At 45.5% G+C, this 26,799-nt stretch overlaps 1 protein-coding gene across 12 annotated transcripts in view; it reads right to left on the bottom strand.

Moving 5' to 3' along the window:
* The window catches only part of RYR3 (ryanodine receptor 3), a 1,134,733-nt gene that overhangs the window by 954,627 nt on the left and 153,307 nt on the right, over positions 1–26,799 (bottom strand). The window lies entirely within an intron of this gene.

Genomic DNA, 26,799 nt, shown 5'->3' with positions numbered 1-26,799 from the left:
TTCAGAGCCCACACCCTTCAAAGCCTTTCTCACAACTTAGTCAGCTTTAGAGCTTAGCAGGGAGGAGGATACATGAGAACCCAGAGGACCAGCTTCACCTGTGATTGATCTTGTATTTTATTCCTAGAATAACACTGTGGTCTGATTTATTACAGTGCATATCCTCTTACCCTAAGAAAGCTTTGCAAGTGAAGAGGTTAGTGGCCAACAACATCCCACATCTTTCTGTACAGCATCTGATTCTGGCTACCACTAGAGGGGGCTGCTGGAAGATGGGTGCAGCCTGTTGTCTGTCTTACAATACTGCCCTCTAGCAGTTGTCAAAATCCTCTTCAGAGGGTGCATATTGTAAGGTCTAGGAAAACGCACTTGACTCCTCTTCATGGGTTACATATACAAGATTCAATATTTTTTTCTTCCTAAAATCCCCCCAGACCAAAATTTTGGTTTATAATTGTGTCATAAAAACTGTTTTCTAATGCTAGAACCACCAACAAGTTGGACATCACAGGGGGAATAACTTAAATAAAGAAAAACAAACTACTATATAAATATGCTGATGCATATGACCAAATCGTGATGTATGCACCATTACAACAAATAGCAATAAATATGACCACAAAAAAGAATTGGCTCTTAGGTGCATACAAAACTTATTTTATCCATTAATCTAGAACAAGCAATTTAAATGGTCAGTAAAAATGTACATATACATATGTACAAAATGAACATATACAAGATATCCTGTAAAAAAAGGGTCATCTAAACCAGCTCATCATAACCCAACATAGAAGCTACAGTCCACCAGTTGTAACACCGAATCAAAATAATGTGCACATGAAGTGATCCCCACAGTTCCAGCAGGATGATGATGTGATACAAATTGCAGAGACAGACCATATGTCAGCAGGATATGTGCTCGGTAGCAAAAAGGAGAGAGAATAAGCCACTATACTGGTCACAATCCCAACAGTTTGAAAGCAGCAAGCAAACTTGAAAAAGCCTTAGGGTGCTTGTGAAGCCTTAAGAAGCCAATGTAGTCAGATGAGACAATCTCAGTCCATCCATAAGCGACTTCAATTCCAATTCTTTTTTGAGGTCATATTTATTCCTTTTTCTAATGCTTCCATTCCGTCTCCCATAGAGTGTTCCCTTGTGTCTATTGGTCACCCTCGCTCTCCCATAGCATGTTCCCTGGTGTCTATTGGCCACACTCCTTCTACCATAGCGTGTTCCCAGGTGTTTACTGACTGCCTTACCTCTTCCATAACGTGTTCCCCGTTGTCTATTATCTGTCCTCCCACTTCCTTAGCGTGTTCCCTGGTGTCTATTGGCTGTCCTCCCTCTCCCTTAGCATGTACCCTAGTTGTCTAGAGGCCATCCACTCCCCAAGGATGCAAATATGAGCAGATTTTGTTTACTGACAGATTTATAAAGCTTAGGTGGCTACGGATTGAAATTGAAACATAATTTGGAATATCCGTAAACTGCAAAAAGACCTGTGCAGAACCCATGTATATTTTTGTTCATTTTATAACAAAGGGTGAATTTTCCTTTAAAGAGAACCCGAGGTGGGATTTAATTATGTTACTGGGGCACAGAGGCTGGTTGTGCACACTAAGACCAGCCTCCATTGCCCCATGGTGTGCCTCCATGTCCCCCCTGCGCGCCGCTATACCCCCCGCAGTGCTGGCGACACGCAGTGCGTCGCCAGCACAATGTTTACCTATGCGCTGTCAGTCAGCGCCGCTCCCCCGCCTCCTCCGCATCGGCGCTACCCGCCCGCGTCACTTCCCTCCTATCAGTGGGAGGGAAGGGACACGGGCGGGTAGTGCCGATGTGGAGGAGGCGGGGGAGCGGCGCTGACAGACAGCGCTTAGGTAAACATTGTGCTGGCGACAGCACTGCGTGGGTATAGCGGCGCGCAGGGGGGGCATGGAGGCACACCATGGGGCAACGGAGGCTGGTCTTAGTGTGCACAACCAGCCTCTGTGCCCCAGTAACATAATTAAATCCCACCTCGGGTTCTCTTTAAGAGAGATCTCAAGTAAAATAAATTTTACCAGTTTAATCACTTTATGACAGGCTGACTTATTAAAACATCCTGTTTGAGCCTGTTAACGGCTCCAGGACGTTTTAATGAGTCGCTCACTCCCGCTGCCGCTCTGCATGTGTGTGTGCGCGCCGCTCTCGCCTCTGTTACCCGTTGGGACACTGCAATCTGTGATTGGGGAAGAGGATCAAGCGGTTCTCTACCCAATCGCAATTCCTGGAATGAATGGATGTCCATTCATAAAACAGGAAGCCGTCACAGTTAAGTAAAAAGTAGAAAAAAAAAAGTGAACACTTCCTATAAAACTGGAGTGTTCACTAGTGCCTTCTAGTGAAGGCGCTAGAAGGGAGTTCACACTCCCATGGAGAGGAACATTCTGCACTTGCACAGTTCATAAACATGACATCTGTGCATGCACAGTAACCAGTAACTGGCTCAGTCGGACAACTTTCAGAGGGGCACATCGGCTGAAGGGACCAGAGCGGAACAAAAGTGTGGCATCAGAAGACTACAGGGGGCTAGAAGAAGCCTTAGGTAAGTTAAACTGGGCAAGTTTGTTTTAGGCCCAGTGCACACCAAAAACCTCTAGCAGATCTGCAAAACACTAGAGGTTTCTGAAGCAGATTTTCAGAGCGATTCTAGGCATGTTTAGAGAGGTTTTCTAAACATGCCTAGCATTTTTTGGAGCTTTTTTGTTTAGCAGATTTCACATATTGTTACAGTAGCAATAACAAAATAATAATAATAATAATAATAACAAAAACGCCTGGAAAACTGCTCTGATCTAGCGTTTTTCAGCAGTTTGAGCTTTTCCTATACTTTATATTGAGGCAGAAACGCATCTGCAAACCGCAAAAATGCTGCAGGAGCCACGTTTGCGGTTTGCTAAAAACCTCAAACCGCTGGTGTGCACCATCCCAGAGATACATTAGCCAAGCATTTTCACAGGCGGCAGCAGTTTTGAAAACGCTACCAAAAGCCCTTACTTTATATTTCCATTAAAGGAAAATTCATTTTTGTTATAAAATGCAGGGCTGTGGAGTCGGTACAAAAATCATCTGACTAACTCCGACTCCTCAGTTTATGAAACCACCGACTCCCACTCCAGGTGCCCAAAATAGCTCCGAATCAGACTCCTCGACTCCGACTTAGTCTAATACTGACTCCGACTCCTCAGTTTATGAAATCACCCACTCCGACTGCAAGTACCCAAAATTGTTCCGACTCCACAGCCCTGATAAAATGTGCATGAATATACTGTAGATGGGAGTTGGGTTCTACACAGGTCATTTTGCAGTTTACGGAAAATCCGAATTATATTCCCATTTCCTCACAATCTGCAGCCGGCTAAATAAAAATACAATCTGCTCCTCTTTGAATCCTTGGTAACAACACTGTTTTCTGTCTGGGGTACAGTTGCCATTAAACTGTTCAGCAATTCTATCCTTGCTGTAGGGGTACTTGGCTACAAAGGGCAACAAAACATTGGCACTCCGATCTACCAGTTTCTGCGAGGAATACTGTGTTATATACATTTTATATGCAGATAAAAAACTAAACAACCAATAAATAAGGTTTGCTACCAATCCTTGAAATATGTAGCGCCAAAATGAAAAATGGAATTTACTTTTTTGTAAAAAGAAAAAAAAAATACTGTGGTGTGACTGAGTTTGCCAATTAATTGCAAACTGCATAGAACACCCAATCAAAAATAAAATAAAAAAGTTCAGATTTTCTGAACCATTATGTTCTCTAATCTGTTAACCAACCCAAATTTTCTCATGGAAACATTGAGCAACGTCCAAGCTGGCAGAGCTACTTTACCAAGTAAGAACATCACTAGCAGGAAGTGTGTTATCTGGAAGATGGGCCGCATGGAGACACTGTATCTATGTCCTGTCAGTGTACATCGTGCCACAGTCTTTTAAATAAGATAATGCTATTGCATGGTATTCTTCAATCTTGGAAAACACCTCATTGCCCTTTCACAAGAACAATAACAGATCCAAGCTGTGTCTGCAAGACGAACCTCTAGCACCAACTTCCTTGTCTAATGTACTATTTTTGCTGTTCTTGTGAATGACAAGTAACTTCAGATTTGACTCCAAACATGGTCTTGGTAGAATTTGTAACCATTCAAGTGACATGGTTCATCGTTATGCCTGCTTCTGCAGCTTAAACAGACTGCATCACTTTATGTACATGACTGTTCCACATTATTTTGTATTATGTTTTGCTATGTTTTTGATGAATAAAATAAAAAACAAAACAAAATAATCAGAATAGATACAACATATTTCCCAACGTTTTAAGTTTTATGAAAAGGGACACCTTTAAAAGGTGCCCATTAACGGTACTATACTTTCCTCAGATGTGATCACGCGATCAGATTTGGGGTATCATAAGTATTCAGAAGGTAATTATCAATTATTCCCATAGATGGGTCAATTAGGGCACTTCCTCTCATCAGATACAATCATAAACATCAACATTCAGATCAGCAAAATTCTCTAGTCCAATTAACCATAGTATCGTTGCACATCCATTTTCTTCCCATACCGCGTGGCTTTCTGTACAATTTGATCATAAAAATCTGATCAAATGATAGCATCTGAGGAAAATATTGTACCGTTAATGGGCACCTCCAGACATGCTCCTGGCATACCTCTGATCATGCACCAGCCACAGCACTAGTCACACATACCACAAAGAATTCCTAAGTAACAGATGGGAGCTATGGATATATCCTATATACTAACCCAACGTTGTAATTATGCAGGGTACCTCGGGACGGTGAAGTTGTGTGTGGCACAGCTGTGGGCAGCGGCTTAGTGCAGCAGCTGTAGTGTGTGTACGCTGCTGCGTCTGTGCATACTTAAAGGGAACCTAATCTGATAAAGATATGGATTTTTCCTTTTAAAATAATACCAGCTGCCTGACTCTCCCGCTGATACGGTGTCTCGAAAGGGGCCCATACACCTAACGATTTTCCAGCCGATATACAGCAGATTCGATCACTGTGATTGAATCTGCTGTGAAATCATCGTGCAAACTCTAACAGAACAATCATTTTCCGTCAGAAATCAATTGTTCCCGTCGATCTATCCGTGCTGAAGATTTTTTTTCGATCGCCGGCGGGTCGGGAGTGCGTCAATAGCCGTGTTTGAATGCCTGACGACCGACGCAATACAGTGGAGATACATTACCTGTTCCGGCAGGCGCGACTCCCCCGGTCTCCGCTGTCTTCTTCTCCACTTCGGGCTCCAGGGCTGCAGCTTCACTGAACTTCCTGTCCCGGCAGGAAGTTTAAACAGCAGAGCGCCCTCTACTGTTTAAACTTCCCCTGGACAGGAAGTTCAGTGAAGCAAGCCAGCCGGACCAGAGACAAAGGAAGAGAAGAAGACAGCAGAGACCGGGGAAGTCGAGTCGGCCAGATCAGGTAATGTATAGCTGGCGGACAGGCGGCGGCAGCTCCACAGATTGTGATCGATTTCATGCTGAAATCGATTCACAATCTGTTTGCAGTAAAGGCAGCCATACGATCCCTCTCTGATCAGATTGGATCAGAGAGGGATCTATCTGTTGGTCGAATCTGATGGCAAATTGAGCAGTGTATGGCTACCTTAATACAGCCCCTCAACAAGCATGCAGATCAGGTGCTATGTCTGAAGTCAGACCAGATTAGCTGCATGCTTATTTCAGGTGTGTGTTTCAGCCACTACTGCAGCCAAAGAGATCAGCAGGACTGACAAGCAACTGGCATTGTTTAAAAGTAAACATCCATATCCCTCTCAGTTAAGGTTCCCTTTAAAGAGACACTGAAGCGAAAAAAAATATATGATATAATGAATTGGTTGTGTACTATGAATAATTACTAGAAGATTAGCAGCAAAGAAAATATTCTCATATTTTTATTTTCAGGTATATAGTGTTTTTTCTAACATTGCATTATCCTATAATATGTGCAGATTACACAACACTCAGCATTCAAAATGAGTCTTTCAGAGCAGTCTGTGAAGTAATGACATCTCCTCTGGCAGAGGAAAAGTAAACAGTTCAATTACAGTTGAGATAATAAAAGTCAGATAACAGCCCTCTCCACGACCAAGTTAGTCAGAGAGCTTAATAGCTTTTTTGCATAGAGATAACAACTCATGTTTCTCAACTCTTCCTGTACTGGAATCAATTAGACTGATGTATCTGATCTTAATGTTTTATTTCTTAGCTGTACTACACATACAAATCATAATATCATAATTTTTTTTTCGCTTCAGTGTCTCTTTAAGCATGCACCTGTAGATAGGGTCTTAGTGTGCGGTTGTGTGCAGTGGCTTAGTGCGAATGGTGCAGCTGTTAGTGCAGCAGTTGTGGTGTGTGCGTGCACCTGCAGGTACATTCGTGCATACTTCAGGTACATACTTCAAATAGCCAATTTATGTGCAAAGAGGATGCTACTTCTCTCTTTTTATTGTAATCATCTGCTCGTGGCTGGATGTTTTAACTTAACACCCCTTCACTTCACTGCACATTTCTTTCAGTAATTATCTCCAATGAGTCATAACCATGGCATATTTAAACGGAACTAAACTAGGACATGCAAATGCTTACCACCCACTGCACATCCAGAAATTATATTGGGCAGTGTGCTAAAAATAACTTTCATGCTCACTTTTTTCAGTTTATTGTAAAAATCCCAAGTAGCCACACCTCCAATGATGTTGCATCTCGGCAGTAGTGAAGCAAGGCATACGCTCATGTCCCGGGAATGGAGCATAGTATGCTTTGTGCATGAATGTATCACCCCCCTTTTTTGTCTGGCGATACTACAAGTCAGGGTCAAGCTGGCAGCAAGAAGTTTGACATCAGAATATGTGCCAACCGTCTCAGCGCAGCTTTGATGCTGGGATTTTGCAACTATGTGTAGTAAACCCACCATTGTTTATGCTGCAAATGTACCTTTCTCACAAACAGTGCGCAAATCTTGCATCACTTGGCAGTGGCACAATATATATTACTGCGTATTTAAGTAGGTTAGCTGAGCGATACAAATGCTATTGTGACAATCACTGAGAAATGGAAATATAGAATAATGATCAGCTTGCCATGCCTTTACTATTCTCATCAGTCCCACCAACCATCCAATACTACCACAATACTGTAGCGTTGCTCCATCATTAGTTTTTCTGCCTTTCTTTCTCCTTTTGTGGAAATTCTGTCAGACCAAGGAGATTAAGAAGGCACTTTTACATATAATAGAAGTTATTTTTGTTTTGTAGTAAAAATAAAAAAGCAGAACTATGGCTCTGTGGAGGCATGGAAGCCTGAAAAGATGTGTGGCAGAGAGCTGACCAGCTTTCAATACCAGATATAGCAGTACTAGCATTGGACGATATAAAAGTTTGCAGAGGTTATCAACACTTCAACTGAGATATCCTATATAATAATAGACAGGTGTCCCTGCGTACACCTGTCTCTGTGTCGCTCGGTCCGTGCATTTTGCTACTGCGCCTGTGCGCAGCACGGACCCAGACAGCCATTAGGAATTGAGGATGGGGCCAGTGAGCCAGGCAGGTGTGTGCACGGGCGGCCGGGTGTGCGCGCGTGCGTACGAGCGGCAGATGCGCGCGCATGTGCAGTGACATGCGGCGGTGGCGGACACCGCATGCAGATTCGCTATAGTGGAAACGAGCCCTTACAAGGCATGGTCCAATTAGTCCCAAAAGGGTAAAAATTCCTTCCCGACTCCAGATAGCAATCAGATAAAATCCCTGGATCAACACTACTGGGCATTACCTAGTAATTATAGCCATGGATGTCTTTCAACGCAAGGAATGCATCTAAGCCCCCTTTAAAGAGACTCCGTAACAAAAATTGCATCCTGTTTTTTATCATCCTACAAGTTCCAAAAGCTATTCTAATGTGTTCTGGCTTACTGCAGCACGTTCTACTATCACCATCTCTGTAATAAATCAACTTATCTCTCTCTTGTCAGACTTGTCAGCCTGTGTCTGGAAGGCTGCCAAGTTCTTCAGTGTTGTGGTTCTGTGATGCATCTCCCCCCTCCAGACCCCTCTCTGCACACTGCCTGTGTGTTATTTATATTATGGCAGGTTCTCTCTGCTCTATTATCTTTTACAAGCTGGATAAATCCTCCTCTGAGCTGGCTGGGCTTTCACATACTGAGGAATTACATACAGGAAGAGCTGTCTGCACTCTGCAGGAAGAAACAGCCTGACACTTCAGTGGAAGATAGCTGCAGGGGGAAAGAAACACACAAATGATCTCTTGAGATTCAAAAGGATGGCTGTATACAGCCTGCTTGTGTATGGATGTATTTTCTATGTGTGGACATACTGTACATCAACCTACTTCCTGTTTTGGTGGCCATTTTGTTTGTTTATAAACAAACTTTTTAAAACTGTTTTTAACCACTTTTAATGCGGCAAGGAGCGGCGAAATTGTGACAGAGGGTAATAGGAGATGTCCCCTAACGCACTGGTATGTTTACTTTTGTGCGATTTTAACAATACAGATTCTCTTTAAATACAGATATAGAATTTGCCATAACTACTTCCTGTGGCAATGCATTCCACATCACTCTTACTGTAAAGAACCCTTTTCTAAATAAATGGCTAAAACGTTTTCCTCCATGCTCAGATCATGTCCTCTAGTCCTTTATGAAGGCCTATAGACAAAAAGCTAATCCGCCACGTTTTTATATTGCCCTCTGTATTTATACATGTTCATTAGATCCCCTTTGAGGCGTCTTTTCTCTACAGCTTGTACTGTATTTACTGGGGTTGACATGTCTATATGTTACCTAGTTACTACAAAATCGATTTGTTAAACCGTCCTGCTTTTGCTGTTGTCAGTGCAAAACAGACATTTTAAAAGAATTGTTTTGTAAGGAGGGAAGGTCGGAGTGCACCTACAAATGCTGCAGGGGAGGGGGGGGAGTTGGGCATGCACACGTGAAAGCTTGTCCACAAACTTGTGCGGTCGCTTCTGCGTTAAGTGGTTACAAGTGGTGTAAAATAATTAATGCAAGTACACTGTATTATTCAGCCTTCTATTTAACTGCTGACCAGGGCACTCACTGCATGGAGTTTGTATACTTTCCCTTTGTTGGTGTTGATTTTTTTTTTTTTTAGAGAGCTCTGATTTCTTTGTACATCTAAAAAAACATACTGGTAGGTTTGATGGATTGCCACAAAAGAGGCCCCAGATTGTGGCAACATCATTAAACTGCAAACCCCTTTCGAGGGTTAGTTTGTGATCTGAATTATTTAACATATTCTGCAGAGGATTGCAGAAAATATGTTATTGCTATAGAAAACCATAGTACTATGAACATGCATTTTATATTATGTAACAAGTATGAAAGCATTTTATGGTTTGCATGAATAAAATTGTGTTATAGGTTTCTGACCAATATGTTGTAAATTACAGAGACGAGAAGTCATTCCACCCAACAATGCAAACTCTCAGCACGTGAATAAACCTGCACAGCCAGGCAACCCTCAGATTCTTCTGCTCATTTCATTATGTCACATTATAAATGGGCAGAACATAAGGATGCAGGATACATACAAACAGATGGCAGGCATGACAAATCTATGACAGTGTTCCCCAAGGCAAAATGATACTGCTAAACCTTAGCTGTGAGTTGTCTCATTGTAAAATCTGAAATATTCCAATTCTTGTTATAGCCTAGAAATATTTTTTTTCTCACTTACGAATGAGACACTATTTGGCATTAACGAATACTCGGTGAGCTGTATGCACACATATTTTACGCCTCGTTTTGGCATCTGTAAATTCAATGTCTAAAACTTGATCATAGCAAACTATATGCAAAAAGCTTGTTTGAACCAGCTAATGATAGCCAAAGAATGCAGCTGTAAGACTTTTACCATGACCTGTAACATGAAGACAGCACAGGAAGGTGACGGTCTGTTCTACATGTCCCACTATCTGCAGGGACAGCAGGTTCCATGTGCATTCCACTCAGTGTTTTATAGATAATATTGAAGATGAACTGATTATACAAAAACAAACAACCAAACCAATATCATTAAAGTTAAGTTATCAGGTGCAGCCTCACTGACAAATCCACTTTGGCTGCTTCCAAAAATAATCAGTCTTCGTAACCTAGAAGGTCCTGTCAGTGTCCATACTTCCAGGCCCAACATCCCCTCTTATCCATCTCTCACCAGCCCTGCACCAATGCAAACATCAGATTGTGGTCAGCCATCCAAAGATCAGGAAAAAAGGGGAGAAAACCACCAAAACTCAGAGCACAAAGAATAATCGCCTGCATGAAAAAAGAGAGTCAGGAAAAAAGGGCCTGGCTGGATAACTAAACTGCGCCAGTGAATAATGAAATCTCAATAACGATAAACATAGTTAACGACATTGGTTAACAATAAATACGATTTTAAAACAGACGGGAGTTGATAACTAAAATATATTAACTTCCCAACCCTACTCTCACACAGAACCCTCCCCTGGTGGTGTCTAAAACTAACCACCTCTCCGGTGGTGCCTAACCCTAACCACCCCCTCCCAGTAGTACCTAATCCTAACCGCCCCCCTGGGTGGTGCCTAACCCTAACCATCCCTTCTGGTGGTGCCCAACCCTAAACACTCTTCTTGCAGAAATGCCCTTTTACACATAGAAACAATATTATCTTTGATAATGTAAAATCTGTACATACAAGCAAAATATTATGACAAAAACTATAATGTTGCAAGCTTCTAAAGCGATAACATACATCAAAAAATTGAATGTTTTAATGTTGTTAACGATATTAATCGGGTGCCCTTTTTTTCTGTTTTTTTACGGTATTAACGATAATTCCATTAGAGTCTATTGGCGGTGCCTTTTCGTCTACTAGCCACCACCCTTTTTTCCTGCTTCCAGAATGATAATTTTCAAACAGCTTGGGCTGGTGAGGTTGCTTACATTTATCAGGCTTACTAGATTTATTCATTTATCTGGCTTAATTTTTTTTTTATTTGGTAATATTGGGATCCACATAAAACAATTGGGCCTAGTTATCAGCCACCAAATCTTTGAAAGACTTTGTAATGTTATGCACTGTACACACACTAGATGAAACGCGGCCGAAGCAGCCATTCAGTGCTGCTTTGCCCATGTCCGTAACTAAAGCAGCGATAAACGATCACTTTAGACAGACATAAGGAACCAGCAGTAGGCCCAACCGATCAAGCTAAAAACAAAAATGGAATAATCATGTTTGGGTTTTCTATTTGTTTAAGAGGTTTAATACACAATGAACCCACATATAGGCCTTCATTCACTAAGTAGTTTAGACTAGTCTACAGATGGTTTGGTGTAATGATTTAGACCTGTTTTTAGACCTGGTCTAACATTCAGTAATTACACAATTCACAAAGGTAAACAAGGAGTAATCACGCCCACTTTTTCTGACAGAGATTAGACCAGCTGATTTCTTGTTGGTAAAGTAATTCTGTGAGGTATTTTAGATGTGAAGATGGAACCTTTTGAATTAATTATGCAGGCGTTTAATTGTATGCAGAGGAGAGCTCATCAGAGAAGGATGTTGTTTGTGAATTGGATCTTTTGATCATTTTGCCTGCTTTACCCACCTAATTACCAAATGGTTTAGACCAGGTCTAAAAACAGGTCTAAAACATTTGGTAATAGTGAATTCCCCTTTAATGCAACTGACCAAACCATCACTAGACTAAAAACTCAGTAGACTAGTCTAAACTGCTTAGTGAATTGAGGCCATACCTACATGCAACAATAATAAGATAAGACATCATACGAAATAAATATAATGATTTTAGTGTCATGGGTGCAGATTATGTATTTCAAATAAAACATCTTGTTGCTTCCAGTCTAGGAAATCCTACTGATTGGCCACCAGTCACAGGTCATTCACCTCCATCAGCAAAAGAAGCCATGGAAAAGGAAAACCACATATATCCATAAAACTGAGATGAAATGACCTTTCACTTGAAAACAAGTTGTTTTTTTGTTATTCCTTTATGCTGGGAATACACAGTTCGTTTTTGCCTTCGTTTAAACCTTCGATTCGTTCGGTAAACGAATCGAGTGTTGAAAACGTATGTGAAAATAGTCATAATCTCATTATAGTTTCGATTAATAGACCCCAAAAACGAACGACTAGTGATCGAACATGTTTGATATTATCTCTCTTTATCCATCTAATTGAGCCATTGGTAGGCTTGATGGCTGTTCAGATCGATTATATATTCGTTTATGCTAGTCCGTCCCTGTAAAAAGGGATTTTCGTTTCGTTTCTTTGCAGCCTTCGATCATTGGAAAACGAAACCATCAGAATCGGAAAAAAAAAACGAAACCGTGGGTGGTGATATTAACCGTATGACTGATTATTTCGGGATCGAAAAGGACAAAAGGCACAATCGAAACGAAGGTTTAAACGAAGGCAAAAACGAACCGTGTATTCCCAGCATTACACAGGCATGTCACAGAAAAAACGAGACATTGTAACAATGTAATAGAAGGCAGCAGGACTCCTGCAACACTGACCCAACATTGCTGGCTGCTGCAGTGCTAAGGAAACTGCACAGTTAGCAGCAGCTGAAAAAGTGGGAAACATCAAGCAGCTATCGGATCACAATGGACTATATAAATTGAACAATTGCTATATCAATAAGCGGTTTAGGTTATGGAGGTGCAATTCAACAGAAAAAGTGTAAAGCAGTTCCATCCTCCCTAAAAAGTAAATATAGAACATGTCACAATTTCACCTCCAACTGTCTCCACTAATGCCACGATCTCGCCTCCACCTGTCTCCACTAATGTCATGATCTCGCCTCCACCTGTCTCCACTAATGTCACGATCTCGCCTCCACTAATGTCACAATCTCACGTCCACCTGGGACCGGATCAGTGGCCTCCGAGGCTCGGCGTGGGCGGGTGGGCATTCCTCCATGTATGATTGTCGTTCTTACTGCTCCCTTGGGCTCGCGCGGACAATTTCCCTCTGGCATTTCCGGGCAACAGGGTCGCTCTCCAGCGCCGCCTCTGTACCAGGAAGTGGTTGACAAATCCTGAGTCATAACTAGAGCCAGGCCTGAGTCATAACTAGAGGCAGGCTTAGTGTTCATTTGCTGGACACTGTGGGGAGATCTCCTGAGTGGTGCAGTGCAGTATAAAAGTTTAGTTGGCGCAGTTGTTAGTTGCCCATGATAGCTTTAAATCGCTAGAGCTAGTTGTTGGGAATTCCTTGCTGTAGTTTTTTATCGTCTGAATCCTTACCTTATCATTGACCATTCTATTGCCTGCTGCCTGGACCCACTCTCCTGTCTAATCCCTGTACCTGTCTAATGTGTGTGTATCCATGGCTTCCTGACTATGAGATTGAATACAATTGTGATCAGAAATCTGTAACTTGCCTGTATCATAGCTATGTGGGTACTGGTGGTACCATTCATTGCCTTAAAGAGGAACGCTAGTGAAAATACTGCAATAAAACAAGTGCTTCATTTTTACAATAATTATGTATAAATTATTTAGTCAGTGTTTGCCCATTGTAAAAGCTTTTCTCTCCCTGACATTTCTCACATGGTGACATTTTTACTTCTGGCAGGTGATGTCACCGGAAGTAGCTGCTGCTTGCTTATTTGGGCAGATGGAAACAGCTGTACACAGCTATTTCCCACAATGCAACAAGGTTCACAGACAGGAAACTGCCAGGACCATGGTCCTCACAATTTCCTGTGGGAGGGGTTTCAGCACAATGTCAGCCATACAGAGGCCCCTGATGATCTGTTCGTGAAAAGGAATAGATTTCTCATGTAAAAGGGAGTATCAGCTACTGATTGGGATGAAGTTCAATTCTTGGTTATGTCTTCTCTTTAAAGGCCTTCAGTCCCTATACCTTGCGCAGTAAAGGTCTGGGTGTAATGATAGTCAGGCAGAACGTACTTTTCTCCCATCCAAGCGGGGATGCCCCACACAAGGTGAAGATTGTGGAGGTAAATTGGAGCATTAAGGACTAATATTAAGGTGGTGGATCTGCTGGTCCTTACACACAATTTTACTGTAATTATGATAAATACATAAAAGCCCATTGTATGTGTTGCACAGGAAAAAGAACACCAAGAATCAATTAAATTTGAATTGGTCATACATGTTGTAATTCCTGTGCACTACATATTTCATAATTACATCAGTAAAGCAAGTGCAATCATAGGTCTCACTATTTTGCCCTATTTCCCACTACTTTTATACTAGGAGATGACTTTCATCTTCTGTTTAAAATAACTTTTCAGCACTCTGCAATTGAAAATGTACTAAAAAAAAAAAGTAGGTGAAAAAGTACTGTCAAAATTACTCTGAGTATTTTCTTGCTTGTTGTTGGCTTTTAAATGATAAAGTAAAAAATATCACCTAGGAGAAAAAGTGAATTGAATAAGGGCCAAGTACTCGATTACCAAATAATTTATGGCAAAATAACAAAATAATAAAGTGATGTATAACAAGTTTGCCACTTCAACATATTAACCCTCCTGGCGGTTTGTCAAAATCCGCCAGGGGGCAGCAAATACGTTTTTTTTTCCTTCATGTAGCGAGACGAGGTCTCGCTACATGATAGCCGCTGCTCAGCGGCATCCCCCCAGCCCCTCCGATCGCCGCCGGCGATCGGAGATCAAGAGATCCCGTTCAAAGAACGGGATCTCCTGGAGGGCTTCCCCCGTCGCCATGGCGACGGGGCGGGATGACGTTGTGACGTCAAAGGGGACTCCGATCCACCCCACAGCGCTGCCTGGCACTGATTGGCCAGGCAGCGCACGGGGTCTGGGGGGCGGCTGCGGCGACGCGTATAGCGGCGGATCGGCGGCGATCGGGCACTGCATGCAGCTAGCAAAAATTATGCAAATCGGCCCAGCGGGGCCTGAGCGGTGCCTCCCGGCGGCATGCCAGGGAGGTTAATATGTAGAGGTTGTTATCCCATTCTAGCAATAGCACAAAGTGTCCCCACTCTGCACAGCCCTTAGCTCGCTTGAGCAGAGTTATGACGTTAGTTCTAATGCTACATGTGGGAGGTTTCTTACATTGGGGTTGCTTCACAAAACTTGAATATTATATCTTATTTTATCTCAGAATAGGTTCACAGTGGTCTGTTGCATAATGCACGCGTTAAAATGCATTATAATGACTGTGAACTGCAATGGAGACTGGCCATAGAGTTTGATACAAAACCTGCATGCAGCGAGTTAGAATAATGTGATCAGTTACAATGCAGTACTGTGAACAGGCCCATAGAATTGTATGAGCAGTGAGTTGACATGCAGAATTATTCTGCAGCAGAACTGACCACTGTGAACAGGGCCTCATGGTTTATCTCTTCTGGGACCGATGCACAAAAGGCCGGCAAATTTTTAGTACGCAGGTAGAACACAGCAATTTTATCAATACTAACGCCAGGGGGGAACTGCCCGTTACACTATTAGTGCTTTGTGTGTTACCCCCATGTATTACCATAGCAATGTGTATGTTATCCCAGTAACGCGGGTGGCGCTAGAGTAATGGGCGGGTTTTCCCTGGTATTAGTACCATTACATTGATGTGCACTGCCTGCGCAAGGCTAATTTACTATTCTTTTATGCATCAGGCCCCTTATCTGACTTAACTCATTTAACTCTCTTGATGTGTTTATCTCATGAATTCTCAATACATATAGCTGAGGTAAACATTAAGTAAGGTTAGATAATACACAAGAAAGGTGAAACAACCCCATTGCATTATATGGACTGTACATGTTATACGTGCCTTTTTGTGGGCAGGTACATGCTGTAATACAATCGTAGAAGGGTTAAGGAGGCGCCCGATATTTAAGCGAAGTATAGTTTATAAGCTTAGGGATAATACACTTAAAGTGTAGATAAACAGTAAATGGAAGGTCCTACCTTATAACAAAGTAGTCCTCCACTGAGTGATTTTCTAAAAAGTAGATCCCTGGATAGCTGCTGCATATTAGAGGCACAGTATTCGACCTGAGGAAGCGGTTTTCACCACGAAACGCGTTGTCAGCTAAGTGCCAAAATAAAGTATCTACTTTTTAGAAAATCACTCAGTGGAGGACTACTTTGTTATAAGGTAGGGCCTTCCATTTACTGTTTATCTACACTTTAAGTGTATTATCCCTAAGCTTACAAACTATACTTGACGCTGCGTGAAAATATCGGGCGCCTCAACTCTTCTACGATTTTATTTCCACCCCTTGATTGGGGTTACCACTGGATCAAGTGGATCTTTTTAAAGGAGCTGCGACCATCCGCCGACAAGGCCGACTGGGGACGGTACTTCCCCACATGCGATCTTGGTTGTTTTCATTGCAACCCTCTCTTCAGAATCAGAATCAGCTTTATTCGCCAAGTGCAACAAGTGCTGCACCCGGAATTATTTGTGGACACATGGCAGACATGGATGGTAGTGCGTGTTGACAGCATCAGTAGTAGCTACATAGGAATGCAACAATATAACAGCGACAATATAGGAATACAAAGTAGTAATACAAAAGTTAACAACGACAATAGAACAGCATTGATAATAACAATAACAAAAACATAACAAAAACATAGTGTGGATGAACAGCCCCATTGTGTAAGAGTAGTGTGATACGATTGTAACACGTGGAACAGTGGAACCGTATGGACCACAGGCATGCACTCTTACTCTCATTCGTTGAGTAGGAGAACTGCCTGGGGGAAAAAGGTGTTCCTGTGCCTGGTGGTTTTGGTGGGGATGGTTCTGTAGCGGCGGCCTGAGGGCAGGGGGTCGAAGAAGCGACTGCCAGGGTGGGATTTGTCGTCAGTAATCCTGTTGGCCCTGGACCTCATTCTGGATGTGTGGAGGAGGTCAAGGGGAGGCAGAGGTGACCCGATGATCTTCTCAGCAGTGCTGATTACCCTCTGAAGTTTGTGCTTGTCTTTTGTGTTTGCCCCCGAGTACCAGACAATGATGGAGGAGCAGAGGACAGACTCAATGGTGGCCGTGTAGAAGCTAGTCATTAGCTCCCGCGACATTCCAAACTTCCTCAGCTGCCTCAGGAAGAACAGTCTCTGCTGGGCTTTTTTTTGAGTTACGGAGGTGTTCACATCCCACCTTAAGTTCTCAGTGATGGTGGTGCCAAGGAAGCGTGCGCTGTGTACTCTGGAGACCTCAGTGCCCTCAATGTAGACTGGGCGGGGAGATGGGGCATTCCTTCTGAAGTCCACAATCAGTTCCACCGTTTTTGCTGTATTTAGTACCAGTTTGTTGTCCGTGCACCACCTGAGGATCCGATCAATCTCGCTACGATATACAAGCTCCCTGTCTTCTCCGATGAGACCTAGGATGGTGGTATCATCCGCAAACTTGATGACCTTGACAGAATCAGCGGATGATGTACAGCTGTTTGTGTACAGGGAAAAAAGAATTGGGGACAGCACACACCCTTGCGGGGCCCCCGTGTTGGTAGTTCTGACTCCAGAGGAGCAGCCGCCGATTCTCACTAGTTGTGTCCTGTTCATGAGGAAGTCCTTGATCCAGGTGCAAAGAGAGAGGTCCACACCAAGTCGTGCCAGGTTGTCATGCAGAATGTTCGGACAGATGGTGTTAAAAGCGGAACTGAAGTCCAGGAGCAGGATCCTAGCATAGGTGTTGGATTTATCCAGATGAGCCATGATGTGTGCTAGACTGATATTAATGGCATCCTCCACGGACCGGTTGGCCCTGTAAGCGAATTGCAGGGGATCCATTAAGGTGGCTGTGTGTCCCTTCAGGTAGGTGAGAACCAGTCTTTCGAAGGTCTTCATGATGACTGGAGTTAGAGCAACAGGTCTGTAGTTATTTAGATCAGTGGCTCCTGGTTTCTTGGGGACTGGGATGATGTCAGATTTTTTGAAGCAGGAGGGAACCTTGCCTAGCGTCAGGGATTTGCTGAAGATGGAGGTGAGGATTGGGGCTAGTTGGCTTGCGCATGTTTTCAGGCAGGTTGGAGATATGCCGTCCGGGCCTGAAGCTTTCCTGGTGTTGAGCTTCCGGAGGTGTCGTAGGACATCGGCCTCCTGGACTATCCTCAGTGCCAGGGGGGCACTAGCAGTATGGGAAGATGAAGTGGGAGTAGACTCCCTTGGTGAAGAGGTGAGTGCTAGGTCCACAGGATGGGTGGGTTGTTGCTCAAACCTGCAATAGAATTTGTTGAGCTCTTCAGCTAGCGCAAAGCTAGGAAGTATGTGTTGAGGAGGGGGCTTGAAGTTAGTGGCTGCTCTGAGGCCTTTCCAGACGTCCCGTGGGTTGTTGGACTGAAGGTTCAGACTCAGCTTGTTAGAGTATTCTCTCTTTGCCACCTTCAGCTCACGGTTCAGGGTGTTCCTGGCCACCCTGAACTCCTGTGGGGTTCCGGATTTGTGTGCTTCCTCCTTGATTTTCCTGAGTCTCCGCAGCCTACCGTTGAACCAGGGTTTATCGTTTGGGAAGATTTTGACGGTCTTCATTGGGATGCAAGTCTCCTCACAGAAGCTGATATAAGCGGTGATGTTCTCTGTCCACTCGTCTAGGCAGGGAGCCTCCAGGGCTGACCAGTCCGTGCTGTCGAAGCAGGCTTGAAGTTGTCCCTTAGCCTCTTCTGTCCACTTCTTAACAGACCTAACAGTCGGCTTTGAGGTTTCAAGGTGCCTCCTGTAAGTGGGGATCAGGTGGATTAGGCAGTGGTCAGAGTTACCAAGTGCAGCTCGGCGATTAGCCTTGTATGCGTCTTTGAGGACTGTATAACAGTGGTCCAGGGTATTTTGGTTCCTGGTGGGGCAGGTGATGTGTTGTTTGTACCGAGGCAGCTCCTGGCGAAGGTTTGCTCTGTTGAAATCACCTAGGATGATAAAGAGGGAGTCCGGGAGGGTTGTCTCCCACAGCGAGATGGTGTCACTGAGTATGCGCAGGGCATTTCTGACGTCCGCATCCGGGGGGATGTAAACACCTGCGAGGACATAGGAGGTGAACTCCCTGGGTGAGTACTGAGGCCTGCAGTTGATTAGTAGAAGCTCAACATCTGGAGAGCAGCATTTGTGCAGGATGGTCATGTTGGAGCACCACGCGGCGTTAATGTAAAAACAGATTCCACCGCCCTTACTTTTCCCTGAGAGACAGTGGTCGCGGTCTGCGCGGAAAAGATTGAAGCCTGGTAGGTTGAGGGAGTTGTCCGGGATGTTATCGTTTAGCCAGGTCTCGGTGAAGCAGAGGACCGGGGAGTTGCTCCCTAGAGAAGGTTTTCTGTCAAGTAGCAGAAGCAGCTCATCCAGCTTGTTTGGGAGGGAGCGAACGTTCGCTAGCAGGATGGCTGGTAAGGCTGACCTCAGGCCCTTTCTTTTGAGTCTTACTTGTGCGCCCGCCCTCCTCCCCCTAGGCCGGTGGTTGCTCCTGCGGACCAACTTTTTGATGTGAGACCAGACCGTGTCCCACAGGGGCAGAACCTGGGCCTTGGGCTCCCATTCCAGGAGCTCCGCCTTGGTGTGGGTGATGGTGCGCTGGGAGGGTTGGCGTTTGGGACGGGACATCGGAAAGTTGCGCGGTGCAAAACAATGGTGTAGGGGACATTTGGCAGTACTCATACATCTCCTGTCGAAGCATCAGCAGATCATAAGGAACATATAAGGCATGCTAAGGTGCCTGAACAGGCTAGGGTGTCAGTGTAAACAGTCCTGTGAGAACAATTTGGCATTACTTAATACATCTCTGTGTAACATATACCAGCTCTAGTCTAACATATAAAAGCTCTCACATATAACTTATAAGAGCATGCTAGGTGCATAAACAGGTTAGGGAGTCAATGTGAAACAGTTTCTACCAGTACATGATGTAGCATGGAGTGGAAGCAACAGCAATTACTCACGCCATTTAGCAGTTCACAGTTCTGGAGGAGGCAGCATCCTTCATACAGTTAGTGGCACCAGCAAGCCTCCCAGGAGTTTGAGCAGGACAAGGGATGGTCAGTCAGTGCAGCTGTGTGCGGTCCTGGTCCCAGCTGCGCACGTGTGGTGGAGTAGGCCGCGGCCGACCACGTGGGTTGTAGGTGCCTGGTTGGCCTTGGTCTGCCGCTCAGGGAGGTGGGAAGGAGCTGGACTGCTCTCGTTTGGCTGCTGCGGGTAGGTGTAGGAGAAGCGGGCAGAGGGCAGCCGGGGTGGAAGCGATTCCTCAGGCCACGATGGTGGGGGACAGCCTGCGGGAGGTCTGCGGGCCCTATGGGCAGCTGTAGAGCTGCGGGTGGCAGCGGAGGACAGTCGGGCTAGAAGCTAGTACCTCAGGCTGCGATGTGGGAGGTCTGCAGGTCCTACGGGCAGCGGAGGAGGACAGCCAGGGGCAGCGAGCGGAGAGCGGGGCGGAAGCAGTGCCTCAGGCCGCGATGGTAGGGAACAGCCTGTGGAGGTCTGCAGGTCCTATAGGCAGCGGTGCGGATGGAGGGCAGTGGCCGGATCGTGCTCCGAGTGGCTGTGATTGTGTTGTCCGGTGATCCTCGCTTGTGGGGGGGAAGCAGTAGTGTCCTGTGACGGACCAGCTGTGCTGCAGGTCTCCGACGTCTGGTTTTAAGAGAGGCTTCCTGGGTGGGTGAGCTGCGAGGCAGCAGCGGCAGGTGTTTGTCAGGCGGGCTGGGGCTGTCGATCACTTGCGCTCGTTTTGGTGGTAGCCCTGTGTCTTCCTCAGGTCATCCTCAGGGTAGCAGGAGCATGGCGCTTGCGAGGTTCAGAGGCCCGTTCCTCAATACTATTTGTCTAGCAGCCAATCTAGTGTAAACGAACTAAAAAACAAACAACTAAACTAGAAGTTCCTAAGTAGCAAAAGTAGCAGAAAAAGTAGTAAAGTAGCAAAAAAAGAGTAGTAGAAGTAGCAAAAAGCTCGAAGTTGCCAGGAGCCAGTGTGTCCGTGGCTGCCTCTTACGGCGCCATAATCCACTCTCTTGTGAGTATAACAGCTCTACTTGCTTGAAGAACATTGCTCTCTTTACTTACAATACTGCACCAGATTGGGCTCCAAGTTTTCCTCCCGTCCTTTTTTCTACCCTTCCCATAACCCATGCTGTAATACAGGCTTTCTCAACCAGTTCCTTGAGCACTCTGCAGGGGTTCCCTGGCTTTTTCCCCCCATCGCGGGGAAAGTATAATAAAGCACATTATAATAGGGGATACTGTAAAAATAAGCACTAAATTGTACTAAATGAGAGGCACTGTAATAGAGGGTAGTGAAATAAACACCCTCACCTACATTTAAAGACCATGCCTCCTGCAAAATAAATGCAGGGGTTCCCCGAGATCAAGAAATTGTTTGCAGAGGTTCCTGGAGATCCAAAAGATATTTGCAGGGTTCCTCCAGGGTATGAAGGTTGAGAAAGGCTGCTGTAGTATAAGGGCTGGAACCCACAGGAGCGCTTTTGGCAGCGTTTTGGCAGCACTGCGATACGCTAGCAGTTTGCCAAAACGCTGGGCTAATGTTAATGGATGGGGCAACTTCCACAGGAGCGTTTGCGTTTCTCAGAAACGCAAACGCAGGACATGCAGCATTTTGGGAGCGTTAGCGCTTCAATGTAAAGTATTGAACCGCTAGCGGAAACGCTCAGCAAAACCTAAACTGAGCGGTTTTGCTAGCGTTTTGCGGTTCAGCACACTGTAACAAAATTAAAAATAATTCACAGGACCAATCAGGATAAAAACGCAAAACGCTAGGCACCCGCTGGGGAAAAAAATACAATGTTGCAAAACACAACCCAAAACACGCATGAATCCGCTTGCAAACCGCTCAGACAAAACGCTAGCGGTTGCGTTTTGCGTTTGCGTTTTTCAGTGGGTTCCAGGCCTCAGAGTTAGTTAAAGTCTAATTCACAAGCAAATAAAGTTATCGGTTCTGAGTAGTTGTTGCTCCAGATTTGTACTGTTAAGGGTTACCTCCAAGAAATGGACACTTGTTTCCTTTCTAATGCCTCTGTTTGTTTCAAATTTTAGTCAGCATCTATGTACCCGCCTAATGTAATAGCAGAGCAGCAGTCCTGTTCATGTATGCAGAACCACTCTAAAATGGTAAAAATGACCTAGTACAGTTCAAGACTATAGGGCTGATACACCAACATTCACCAGGACCGGAGAAAGGTGGAAAACACTGGAAAATACAAATGATCCAGCAAACATAAGCTAAAATGTGTTTGCCAACTGTTAGGAGACACAATTTAAGACCTAACCTGGATCAAAACATAGCAAGGACTGCTGAAAGATGAGTGGATTAGAATGATATTAGTACATCAACCTCTTTTTTCCCAAGAAGCTAAATATTTATCGATGAAACTTCAGAAAAACTACAATTGCCAAACATAAAAAAAAAAACACTGGAAGCTTGTGCAATGTCACCATATAAAGATAAGAAATAATTGCAGCAGGGAGCTTAGGAAGATTAATGTAGGTATAGCAGAAAATGTCAGCCTACATCAGGCCCGCCATCAGGGGGGGACATCCGTGACTCCCGTCACGGGCCCCGGGCCTGTAGGGGGGCCCCATCCCCGCCGCGGACCTGGCGGGTGCCGCCCGGCCGCCGCTCAACCCCCGCCTGGCCGCTGCTCCTTCCCTCCATCCCTCTAGCCGCTGCCTCCGCCGCTGCCTCCGCCGCGTCAGACCCCGATCAGGCGGCGACAATAGTGCGGGCGCTAGGACCCAGCGCCCGCACTGATATGCGGAAGTGACGTAACTTCCGCATATAGAGCGGGTGCGTCCAGCGCCCGCTCTGGTCGGGTCGCCGCTGATCTTGAGGTCTGACGCTGGCAAGGTAGGGAAAGCGGCGGCGGCTGAGGGGGCGCTCCCTGTCACTCGCTCACTAGCTAAAGGGCCTCCCTGTCACTCACTCACTAAAGGGCCTCCCTGTCACTCGCTCACTAGCTAAAGGGCCTCCCTGTCACTCACTCACTAAAGGGCCTCCCTGTCACTCACTCACTAAAGGGCCTCCCTGTCACTCGCTCACTAGCTAAAGGGCCTCCCTGTCACTCACTCACTAAAGGGCCTCCCTGTCACTCACTCACTAAAGGGCCTCCCTGTCACTCACTCACTAAAGGGCCTCCCTGTCACTCGCTCACTAGCTAAAGGGCCTCCCTGTCACTCACTCACTAAAGGGCCTCCCTGTCACTCGCTCACTAGCTAAAGGGCCTCCCTGTCACTCACTCACTAAAGGGCCTCCCTGTCACTCACTCCCTAAAGGGCCTCCCTGTCACTCACTCACTCCCTAAAGGGGCTCCCTGTCACTCACTCACTCCCTAAAGGGCCTCCCTGTCACTCACTCACTCACTCCCTAAAGGGGCTCCCTGTCACTCACTCACTCACTCCCTAAAGGGCCTCCCTGTCACTCACTCACTCCCTAAAGGGGCTCCCTGTCACTCACTCACTCCCTAAAGGGCCTCCCTGTCACTCACTCACTCCCTAAAGGGCCTCCCTGTCACTCACTCACTAGCTAAAGGGGCTCCCTGGCACTCACTCACTGCCTAAAGGGGCTCCCTGTCACTCACTCACTCACTGCCTAAAGGGGCTCCCTGTCACTCACACACTACCTAAAGGGGCTCCCTGGCACTCGCTCACTACCCAAAGGGGCTCCCTGGCACTCACTCACTACCTAAAGGGCCTCACTGTCACTCACTCACTCCCTAAAGGGGCTCCCTGTCACTCACTCACTGCCTAAAGGGGCTCCCTGTCACTCACACACTACCTAAAGGGGCTCCCTGGCACTCGCTCACTACCCAAAGGGGCTCCCTGGCACTCACTCACTACCTAAAGGGCCTCACTGTCACTCACTCCCTAAAGGGGCTCCCTGTCACTCACTCACTGCCTAAAGGGGCTCCCTGTCACTCACACACTACCTAAAGGGGCTCCCTGGCACTCGCTCACTACCCAAAGGGGCTCCCTGGCACTCACTCACTACCTAAAGGGCCTCACTGTCACTCACTCACTCCCTAAAGGGGCTCCCTGTCACTCACTCACTCCCTAAAGGGGCTCCCTGTCACTCACTCACTGCCTAAAGGGGCTCCCTGTCACTCACTCACTGCCTAAAGGGGCTCCCTGTCACTCACTCACTGCCTAAAGGGGCTCCCTAGCACTCACTCACTGCCTAAAGGGGCTCCCTGTCACTCACTCACTCCCTAAAGGGGTTCCCTGTCACTTACTCACTACTTAAAGGGCCTCCCTGTCACTCACTCACTCCCTAAAGGGCCTCCCTGTCACTCACTCACTAGCTAAAGGGGCTCCCTGTCACTCACTCACTACTTAAAGGGCCTCCCTGTCACTCACTCACTCCCTAAAGGGCCTCCCTGTCACTCACTCCCTAAAGGGGCTCCCTGTCACTCACTCACTAGCTAAAGGGGCTCCCTGTCACTCACTCACTAGCTAAAGGGGCTCCCTGGCACTCACTCACTGCCTAAAGGGGCTCCCTGTCACTCACACACTACCTAAAGGGGCTCCCTGGCACTCACTCCCTAAAGGGGCTCCCTGTCACTCACTCACTACCTAAAGGGGCTCCCTGTCACTCACTCACTACCTAAAAGGGCTCCATGTCACTCACTACCTAACCTGGGGGTCCCTGTCAGAATCCAGGTGAGAGGTGTCTACCATAATAAGGGGGCATTCTGCCTATTTATGTGAAATGCTGTCTGTCTATGTGCCTCATGACTGCTGAATTTGTCTTGTTGGGGGCCTAATGATTGAATGTTTACTTGTTGGGGGCCTCATGATTTGTTGGGGGCCTCATGATTTGTTGGGGGCCTCATGATTGCTGAAATTGTCTTGTTGGGGGTCTCACGATTGCTGAATTTGTCTTGTTGGGGGCCTCATGATTGCTGAATTTGTCTGGTTGGGGGCCTCATGATGGCTGAATTTGTCTTGTTGGGGGCCTCATGGTTTGTTGGGGGCCTCATGATTGCTGAATTTGTCTTGTTGGGGGTCACATGATTGCTAACTGCGAGACTATGGGAAAAGCTGAATCATTACCATATGAGACAATAGCATTAAACCTACTTTTTTAGCTTTTTCAAACAGAAAATAAAACTGGGAGGTTCTAAAAAAATGATGGAGCACTTTCTCCTTCCGGCTTGAAGGAGGAAGTGCTCGATATTGAGGCTTGCAACGCGTCCATTCGGACACTTGCACCTCGTTGGGGGGGGCCCGGACTGATGATTTGTGAGGGGCCCCAAAATTTCTGATGGCGGCCCTGGCCTACATTACTGTACACAGCACACTGTACATACTACTGTACTGGACCTAAATTTGGCAGAGATAGGCAGATGTCATCCCGCACTGCACTACGTATAGAGGTGTCAGATTGTGCACTGAATAATGCATGGCTATCTCAGGAGAAAAGTCAATCTCTCAGAGGTTCCATTGCTCTGAAGCAATCATATCCTGGTGTATATGACCAGCTGATGTCCCAGCATTTACACATTTATTAAAGCCCAACTCTCGCTTTCTTCCAAATTGCACAGGTCAGTGAAATATCCAGTACGGTCAGATGCTTGGGGTATATATTTATGTGGTTAAGAAAATCATCTTACACATTTAAAATTTGCCATATTTTCCCTACAAATGTTGCATATGCTGTAATAGAACAGCATTTCCAGCACACAAAGCTTATCACCTCATGAATAAACTACATTTTCTCTTCACAATAACTACAGAACCCAGACCTGTGTTTTTACTGCAGTGTGTAACTATCCATACATACCAGCCTGTCCTATCCTGGCAAATGCAATGCCTGCCCTCCCCCTACTGCTCAAGCATGATAGGCTTGCTTGGTATCCTATTGAAATGGCTATGGCTGGTACATTACAATAAAATACTCTCCGTAAGACTACGGCATGAGAGAGAATTTGCAGGTATTCAGTATGAAGATCCCTTGTATCATGTTTAAATCCTAAAGCTTGCATATCGCGTAAAAAAAGGATTTGTGGCTTGGAGATGTACACAGCTGTGATAGATGACAGGCAGGATCTGTGGTAATAAGAGCCATGTGGGTGCATATGACACAGGAACTGCTATGAGAGAACAGGAGATGCAGCTCATATCATACAACAGTCTTCACAGGGAACCATAAAGCCACCCAACTGGCCTATAAAACATAACTGAAGGAGCTCCTCTGTAGAGCCCAGTTAGAGACCTGCTTCTGAACACTTGCAGGAAGCCAATTTCTCCTTCCAGGCAGGGGTTAAGGACATTATCTATAACAATGCCCTGCTGTGACATGATGTGTGTGCCTGGAGAAGAAGGGAAAGCGCTCTGCAGAGCTGCAGACACATCTTTGTGCAGAAGCAGTCCCTTCCACTAGCGATACAGAGAAATGGGCAGTTATACAACGCCATGTGAACAGAGCTCATCTACAAAAAAAACTGGCAGCCGTGACTAATTATCTTGACTGATAATTACAAATGTTGCCTCTCAAACCAAATGAGTCCTTTACAAGGCAAGGGAAGAGGGAGAGAGAGAGAGAGAGAGAGAGAGAGAGGGAAGAAAGAAAAAAAAAAAAAAGATTCCTTAGAGTCTTGAGGAAAGGTCATGTGCCTTGTGCGGTGTGGATATTAGATATTATTAGACAGGGTTCCCTCATCTGCAGCCAAACTATCTGACACCGGTAGGAGCAGCACCTGCTACATGAAACTGCATGCTGTGCTCTCCTCCAGACACAACCAGCAAAATAAGAATTCAGCACTTGGGAATAA

Source organism: Hyperolius riggenbachi, chromosome 9 (genome assembly GCF_040937935.1).
Source record: "Hyperolius riggenbachi isolate aHypRig1 chromosome 9, aHypRig1.pri, whole genome shotgun sequence".
Classification (NCBI taxonomy): domain Eukaryota; kingdom Metazoa; phylum Chordata; class Amphibia; order Anura; family Hyperoliidae; genus Hyperolius; species Hyperolius riggenbachi.
This window is presented reverse-complemented; position numbering and strand designations above follow the sequence as displayed.